The sequence below is a fragment of the Pteropus alecto genome, unplaced genomic scaffold (assembly GCF_000325575.1).
Source record: "Pteropus alecto unplaced genomic scaffold, ASM32557v1 scaffold131, whole genome shotgun sequence".
Taxonomy (NCBI): Eukaryota; Metazoa; Chordata; class Mammalia; order Chiroptera; family Pteropodidae; genus Pteropus; species Pteropus alecto.
In genome coordinates this window covers 19703988-19713042 of record NW_006434709.1, presented here as the reverse complement: position 1 = coordinate 19713042, position 9055 = coordinate 19703988, and the positions used below count along the sequence as shown (strand labels likewise).

The 9055-nt window shown below is 43.2% G+C and overlaps 1 protein-coding gene across 2 annotated transcripts in view; it reads left to right on the top strand.

Annotated features, from left to right (window-relative positions):
- Positions 1 to 9055, top strand: part of EPAS1 (endothelial PAS domain protein 1) — an 85290-nt gene that overhangs the window by 39644 nt on the left and 36591 nt on the right. The window lies entirely within an intron of this gene.

The following is a 9055-nucleotide window of genomic DNA, read 5'->3' as shown; positions in this document are numbered from 1 at the left end:
AGGGTGACCAGGATATCTCCTTCTCTGCTTCTCAGATCAAGAGCTCATCAAATTGTGTCCTTAGGGGGCTTTACGCGCAATACACCCAACTCAACTAAGCCTCTGAATCTGCAAGAGGGACCTGCTTATGGTCATTTGGGGGAAGGTTGCCCAGTTGCAATCAAGAATATGGGATTTATGGTCAAATGATAGGAATGGGCACAGGTTCCATCACTGGGAGACGCTGGGCATGTCACTAACATCCTTGGAGTCTGTTTCCTCATGCGTAAAGTGAGGATGAGACAGACCATACCTACCTCATGAGATTATTTCAGGATTAAATCCTGATGAGAGTCCTTTAATCAGTCTACAAGAAGTACATGTGATTCTTTCCTAGCTGCAGCAGCAGCAGCTTCTCAGCTTGCTGGGGTTAGGTAGTCCATCAGCTGGAGTCTGCACAGTGTACGGGTTGGGCGGTAGCAGGGCATCGAGGTCAGAGAGAACAATGGAGGGCCAGGCCAATGCCTGCTGTGGCCGCTTGCTGTCTTCCCCTTTTCCTGTGTACAGATGCCACCCAGGCTTCTCCATCAGTGCACTGGATACGGTGAGATATGGGCAGGTGGAAAGAACACTTATTGTGGGGGATGAGGTCCTGCTGACCAACAAGAATGGCCATCTTCACAGAACTGGGTTCTCCAATGTCTCTGGCGTTGGTCACCTCTCTTCAGACGCTTTAAGTTGGATCTGGCATGAGAGAGGAGAAAGCCTAAAGGAGCCAGTGACCGGGCAGGGAAAGGTGTTGAGGCGATGTTCACACCCTGCTTTCCTTCCCCCTGATATCACTCTGCCGCACCTCCTCTGAGACCCACATTCAGTGGCTGTGGTCCCGAAGGTGCTGATGGTGCTGATCAGTCTCCTCAGCTGTCCCAGGAGATCACTGTGAGGGAGCTGTGGGGAGCTGGCAGCCAGCTGGGTATGTGTCATCTTTAATTATAAAAAATCCAAAGCAACACCTGATACAAAGGTAGATATCGTAGTGTTCTTTATAACAGCCAGAAATTAGAAACTATATCTGAACAACAGTCAAGTGCGTTGTGATCCACCCATACAATATGATATTGCTGGCGGTTACAAACACGTTTAAAGAATGCTTTAAAATGTGACCAAATATTAAGTAAAAAGCCATAAATACAATCAGATTTCAGGGTTTTTTTAACCTTTCTGTATCTTCAAAGTCTCCTACACTAAATATGCATTACCCTTATTTCCATCACAACCTTTTTAAAAAGAAATGATCTGTTAAGATAAACTAGGTTATGAAGTGGTAATGCATAATGGTCTATGTCCAACTGTGTGACAAGACTAATGCTGGTTGGCAATGGGCTCTCTGTTCACGTGTCCTCGAAAGAATCAGAGCTCAGGGGTTTTGTTCCAACTCCACACATTCCCATTACTTTTCTGAGCCTCAATTTTCTTCACCTCGAAAATGGGAATCATAGTACCTGCTCTTTCTATCCTACTAGCTAAGATTTACAGGTTTACTTACAAAGTGCTTTATAGTGAGTGATACAGACGCAAAGTGGTATTACCAACATGTTGAGTAAAGTGAACTCTGCTAAGGCTTGGGTTTGGTAAAGCTAAGTGTAGGGGCAGTTTGTCACTGTTACTCCTGTGCATGCACGGCCTTTCCCAGCTGGGCTGAGGACTGCACATGTCCTCCGATTATGTAAGGAGCTGGGTTATCTGGAGTCCCAGATGGGCTGTACCTATGGGGCTGCTCAGTAATTGCATCTGCTGCTCCCTTCTCCGAGGCTGCCTGGAGCAGAGAAGGCCACCAGATAAGCATCTCCAGTGGGCCCCAAGCAGAATTGACCATTAGAGGGCCATGTTGGGTGGGCTCCAGACATTACTGTCAGCTCTGAATGCAGTCCAGGCCCTCTCTCCAGGGGCACAGGCCATCAGGGTGAATCAGGGAGCCAGGGGCTCAGCCCCAGAGGAGAGGATGTTGGGAGGTTGAGGTATGAGACACTTTTTAGGATTCCTCCTTCAGGGAAAGGGTGAGTGAAAACATCCACTCCTGTTTTAGCCACTCCAGCCTCCCCTCCTCTTTGTATCCCCTCTCTTAGGACTTTTGATATGTTAGTCTGTAGTGTTAGTCTTATCTCCCAGTTGGGCTGTGGTCTCTTTCAGGGCAGAGACCATGTTCCTCACCAGAAGTCTGCATCCTGAAACGGGTTAATGCCTTTTCCTCCTTGTCTGAGTCTGTCTAATCTGCCCAGTTCCTCCTGAATTTGCTCACTTGATTCCTTCTCTTTTGACTGGCTAACAATAGATTCCCTATTAATCACTATTGCCTTAAGAGAGACCTCAGAATGTCCCCAGAAAATTGATCGCCAGAACACCACCCTCTTCTAAAACATTTTTGCCACTCCTTTCGAATTGCTTTCAGAACCAAAGACCATTCTTTTGAAAACCTTCAATTGTGGCAAGGCCTTATCTTTGAGGGCACATTTTATTCTTTCAAATAACCAAATTCCATCCACAGCCAAGTCTGGCAACTAGGGGGAGGGGTGGGTAAACAGGATGTAATATTGTTTGGGGTTTAAAATGAGGCATGTGTTGTGAAGTGTTCTGACTAATTTTCTTATGTGGCTCTGAAACTAATTCTGAAAAGACCTCGCAAAACATTGAGCACAGTGGCCACTTCACTGGAATAAAGTCTGTACCTTCTCCCAAGGTGGCTATTTTGAGGGATAACCGCCTTTTATGTGGCATCTATTCAAATCTCTGCCCTTTTATTTTCGCCTCCCTCTTTCTGTCAGCTGTAGAATCTGGTACAGTGATGGTCACATGAGCTCCCAGATAAATAACTTTGGTTTAGGATGCTGACTCCAAATTTGCTGACCATAGTGAATTTTTGAGGGAATGAAGCCAACCTGGGTATCGGTCCTCCGAAGACATGATCACAAGCTCAGAAACCTGTGGGTTAATAAGCCCTCCTGGTGATTCTGCTGCATGCTAAAGTTGAGAACCCTTGCTCTATAAAAGCAGAACCACAAAATACTGCATAATTTAAAGGAGGATCAGATGAGATTGTTTAGGAAATGCACCTAGCCCCAGTGTTCAATAAATATCAGTTTCCTCTGCCTCCCTTCTTTAAAAAAAAAAAAAAAAAATCCTTTTTATTTTAAAGCTAACTGCTTTGCAATAGCGGTTTCCATTCCTGGCTGCACTTGAGACTCACATGGGACTCTTTAAACCCTTGATGCTCAGGCTGCACCCCAGATATGTTACACTGGAATCTCTAGGTGATTACGCAGAGGACCCAGGCATGACTTTTTAAGGCTCCTCCAATGATTCCAGTGAGTAGCCAAGATTGAGAAGCACTAGTTTTGGTTCTTCTCTAATTTACTAAGCAATCACCCTCTAGGGTGTGGGCCAGCCACTTATCCCAGCCTCCGGGACCTGAAGCTGGTGTGTTCCTCAGGCAGCCCTTGTGTAGTAGCCACACAGCCTCACTGGGGTCACGAGAATCCCCTAACCCCCAATTGTATTTGACCTTCATCTTCTCCATTCACCCACCTGGAATTTCACCGCCAACCAATAGACTGATCTAAGATGGCTTAATTAGCCTCAGTCTCTCTCCCCTTGACCTGCTGAGTTCCATTTTGCCTCTAAGCCATCTACCTTATAGGTAACAAGCATATTGTTTTGTTTCCCTGATGGCCCACAGGCATTAGGCATGGGAGTCCCGATCATACTAAAGGTCAGGAGACTATAGTTAAGCTACCAATCCCACTGGTGCAGCTGGTGACATCTCGGAGGCCCCACCCCAGGCTGTGTTCACCTGGAAATCAGGAACCAGGATCATCTTGGCCAAGAGCTGATAATGGCTCAAATACTGACTCAAGTACGGATCCCTGCATCAGGCTTGGAACAGTGACCCAAAAGTTAAGAAGACATTTTTAAGATAGTGAAGCTCTGGACCAAGAGGTTTTTCCCGGTTGAATTGTAGCATATATCTGCCGGAGCTTTAGGACAGTGTTTGGTTTTGTCTTTTGACTGGCTGCCTGGTTCTTAACTGGTTGCTTTCCTTAGTTGGAATCCAGTGTTTCAGACTTTGAGTTTCCAACTAGGAGAGACAAAGTATAAATTTGTATATATTAAGATGCCAAAAAAAAAAAGAAAGAAAGAAAGAAAGAAAGAAAAAGAAACTGCTTGTTCTCCAACTGCAGCATGGAGATACGTACAGGCAAGTTGGACCCACAGCTTTTATGGGGGCACTGTGGAGTCTCTTCTGCTAACAGCACACCACCCCACCCACCAGCCCTGCAGTGATGAGGGCAGCCTCCTGCTAAAGCCCATAGCACTGATTCCCCTTCTTCCTACCCACACTTCATGTGAACTCAGATATTAGTTCTTACTCCTACTCTTAAGGTTCCTGGTCTTTTCCCAAGGGGAGCGGGTGCTCACTTAAGGACAGAATGTCCTCACCCACCATGGAATCTTGGTGTCATGGTCTCTTCCAAATCTTAACCCTCCTCTTCATCCTGTCTTGTATATGAACATCCAGTTTGTAGGAAAGTATAACACAGCACTGGCCATGTCTAAGTCATTCAGTAAGTTTCCTTGCTGCCAGTGAAGAAACCTTTGTTCTTGGACCCAGAAGAACTCGGTTTGAGACAATGTCTTTTAGCAAATTACTTAATCTCTCTAAATCTCCACTTCTTCACCTATTAAAACGAAGATAAAAGTTCCTATCTCTCGGTGTTGCTGTGAGACTTGCATAACACATGTGGAGGGAAAAAGTGCCCTCAAACACCATAAGGGTATTGTTATTTGTCCTTCTAGGATCCGCTGAAATCCTGCCTCCCTGAGTAGCCTTCCCTGACCTTGTTTGCTCACACACACCAGCTCATTTCTTAACCACCTATAATGTTCATTGCCTATACTTATTTCTATGGTTAATAGAAAGATTTCAAGTTATTGGCTTACTAACTAGATGCATTCTCCTTGAGAACAAGGAATGTATGCCTTATCTACTCTACAGTTCCACTAGGTCTAGCACAGAGCTCAGGACACACTTCTGGGTCTGCACGAGGACACTGTTACCCAGGGCAAGGTTTGTTGTGTGTTCCATGTATAAAATATTGTGTAGGACCACCCTGTGGTCACAGGAGGGCCACTAAAAAAAGACAAGAGCAGGAACTTTGTAGAAAGAACAACTTGGTATAAGAAATAAATTTCTGAATCTTTTCTGACAATTTGGAAAAGAGGATTCCAGCTGGCAGGGGTCTGTGGCATATATATATATATACACACATACTTTTTTTTTTTTTTTTCAAGAAACTGGAGAATTCTAACATGCCATATCTAGAATTGTCATTTCAAAAATCTGGTCTATTGCAGTTAATTCTAGAACCCATCTAGAGAGAGAAAATAAAGTGCAAGTATTTTAAGAAAATGAAGCCTCATTGACCTAAGAAGTTTCAGCAACATGACGCAAAGAGCTGGTCTTGATCAACATGACTGCAAATACACCCCTAGCCCTGAGACAGCATCGATTTGGCGATAAAGAATGGGTATTATGGCCAAAGTCTGAATGTGACTAATCCTCGGATTAGCCAGATAATGGGATCATTATTATCAGTCACAACAGTTTTCATTTATGGAGTGCTTTCTAGTACAGGCATACCTCAGAGATATTGTGGGTTCAGTTCCAGAGCATCGCAATAAAGTGAGGCGTAATCTTTTTGCCGGTGGAGGGTCTTACCTTCCTTTTGTAAAAAATGCAACATCTATGAAGCTCAGTAAAGCTAAGCTCAGTAAAGTGAGCTATGCCTGTACTTCCAGCCCATCTACACTCATCTCATTTGATTCTGACAAATAAGACATGAGATCTGTCTCATCTTACAGCTGAGGCTACCAGGGCACAAAGAATGCATTTTCTTGTCCAAAATCAAATAGCTAGATAGTCTTGTGGCCAATACATTAAAACATCAGACCTAGCTTCTAGTTTCCTGTTCTATTTAAGAGACCTAACCTGGGATGAGTGGTATAAGGAAGTGGGCTGTACGTGCATCAGTGGGCTTAGGGAGGTCTTACCTTCACACTTGGCATTACTTATAGCTGTTCTTCAGTGTTGGTAATTAAATCATGACAGCGTTCCACATTTTTGTCTGATCTTCCAAGAGTCAACATTAGATATCTCTGGACTGTGTCAAGTTTAACTAGATAATCTAGTTAAAGTCCTGTTAGTCCTTAGAGTGCAACCGTAAAAACGAGGTAGCTAAAAGGGAGCTCATGACATTTAAACCAAGAGGTTGTGTGAGATTCTCAGTCTTTTTCTAAATGTTAAGATGTTGCTGTTTTTTTATTTCTTGCTAGAACCACAATCTCTTATCATTAAGCACTGACCTAGGAGGAGATGGTTTCTAGCCCCAACTCTGCTACTAATTAGCTGGATTGCCCTTGGTAAACCACTTAACTGGGTTGGGGCTCAGTTTCTGTGAAATGGGGACAGCAGCAATGCCTGCCTTGCTCCTCTCACATGTAGTTTGTGAGGATGGAATTAAATAGGGAGCATCCACATTTCTCAGGACTTCTAAGTGTCTGCTCAATAACTGTAAAATCTCCAAGAGCTTATACAGGCATTTGCTTTGTGTTCTTGGGCAAATTACTACTATGTCTGAGCCTCAGATTCCACATCTGTAAATTATGTCGACAATATCCACCATATTGTGTTCTTAGCAGAATTATAATGAGGTAATAACATGGAGGGTTCTTGGTACAGTGCTAGGCACAAAAGTAGGTATCAATAAACATTTGTGTGGTCCAGGGAACATGGTAGGACCCAAATGTCAAACAGCGTTCCCAGACAGAGTACCGGCTGCAGACTGCCTTTTCCCCTACTGGTTCTCTCTGTCTTGTCTGCTCTTCCACTCTAAGGAAAGGGCAATACAGCAAAGGGAAGCTCTGTGCATGTTGGTGTTAATGTCATAGCCTGTATCGGGGACTTCTACCTCAGCATGGCTTCTCTAGATGCCCCTCATGACTGATCATGTGTTGATGCTTTTGTCAGGGAATGAAAAGGTTGGTGCTGGAGAATGGAATCCAACATCTTAAAGATGCTGGCCCTCCTTTACCTGGCTCCCATGACACACAGGCATGATGGGTAAAGTTTTAGTGTCTTATCTGCTTCGTACCCTTCTTTCCTGTGCCAAGATGCCTGCAAACCTTGAATAACTGCATTCACTCCATGATCAGAGGTCAGGATTAAGATGAAAATGGGAGGGACGGAGATACAAAGTATCACTAAAGGTCTAGTGCAAAAGCAACATGATCCTGAGGGCAGGCCTGAGAGGGTAGGGATGGCTGAGGTGCAGGCAAAGGGTTCTAGGAATTGGAAGTCAGGGACAGAGGAGGGAACAGGGATTAGTTAAAGGAAACAGAACAAAAAGATAGGACAAGAAAAGTAATTTCACCCATTTCATAATTTTTCTGAAGGTTCTTCTTGACCATCAACAGCTATTGGACATTTTTCCTGCAGTCTGAGTGTATGGTGCTCAGTCCATCCAGGGAGCTAGATGTTCTTTTTTTTTTTTTTTTTTTAATGAAGCATGTCATAAAGTCAAAACAGTGTCTCTGCCCCAAATCTTGAAGGATTTGAGGGGCATGTCAGCATTCCATGAATCCCAAAATATTGATTATCTGTCCAATTAATAGGCTACAAAGCCAAATAAAAGGAGCAGCAGCCCTGGTTCGTAAATCTCAGAAGGGAGAACCAAGACCGTGAGCTGGAGCTGGTTGGATGAGGCCTTAAGAGCCATGAACTGCACTGGACACTTTAAAAAAATGAAACTTCTTTACTAACCATGCAATATAAGTTATTTATATAAAAATAAAATACAGATAAGCATGAAGAAAAACACACATAACATCACCACCCTGAAACTGATAACATTTTTATGTATAGAGAGACAGGACAGTTACCCATGGTTAAGAGCCTGGGCCTGGGGCTGGGCCACCTGCCTGGTGCAAAGTCCCACTTCATTTATCTGCTGAAAGGCTGCAGGTAAATTAGCCTCTATGGACCCATTTCCTCATCTGTAAATTAGGGATAATAATAATAACTGTCTCCAAGGGTAGTTGTAAGAATTAAAGAAGCTACATAGTAGTGCTTTAAATAGTACCTGGAATATATTAAGCACTATATATGTGATAGCTGTAAGAATAATAATTATTATATTTCTAGGCTTTTTCCTCTATAAAATATAAGAACAACTATATATAATATATTTCTATGAAAATCAGGCTGTTCTATACTCTTTTGTAATGTTTTTCATGTTCATTTGTTCATGGACAGATTTGTTATTAATATCAGCTAATATTGATTGAGTCCAGTTGGGATAGACTTGTGCTAAAAATTTTACATAAATTATCATATTCAATACTCACAATAACTCTGTGGCATGTAAGTACTCTTATTACCATTTTTCAGGTGAGAAAACTGAGGCTAAACAGTTTAAATAATTTGAATGTAACAGAGCTAGCAAGTGAAAGAATTTCAATACAGAGAGTGTGGCTTTTGAACTTGCCCATGTCAGAATGTAACACAGGCTTTGTAAGAAGATCCAAGATTTTGTTAAGACTTCCTGAAAGAGGCAAGTTTGGGTATATGTCATCTTCCTTCTGTCTTGCAAAGCAGAGAGAAATGAGCATGAGACGGGCTAGGAGCCTATCTTTCTAATCCTGATAGGATTAGAAAGAAAATGTGCGTGTGCTCACTCCTTTGTAACCCTTGGCAGGTGTGCACTTGGGGACACCAGAGTGATGGATGTCTGGCTGACAGTTCTTGGGCTCTAATGGTATTTCGATTTGCACCATGGAAATCACTCTGATACTGAATGGGAGCTAAGGTCTAGTACTGTACTTAATTTCTCTAAGAGCGTTTTATCTAGAAAGAATCTTGAAGCCGTCTTTCATCTTCTTTTCCAGAGCCTTTGACACAGCCACTTGGGTCCCTGACCTCAGTCACTCACATGTCCCTCCCATTACTGCACATTCACCTCAGTCC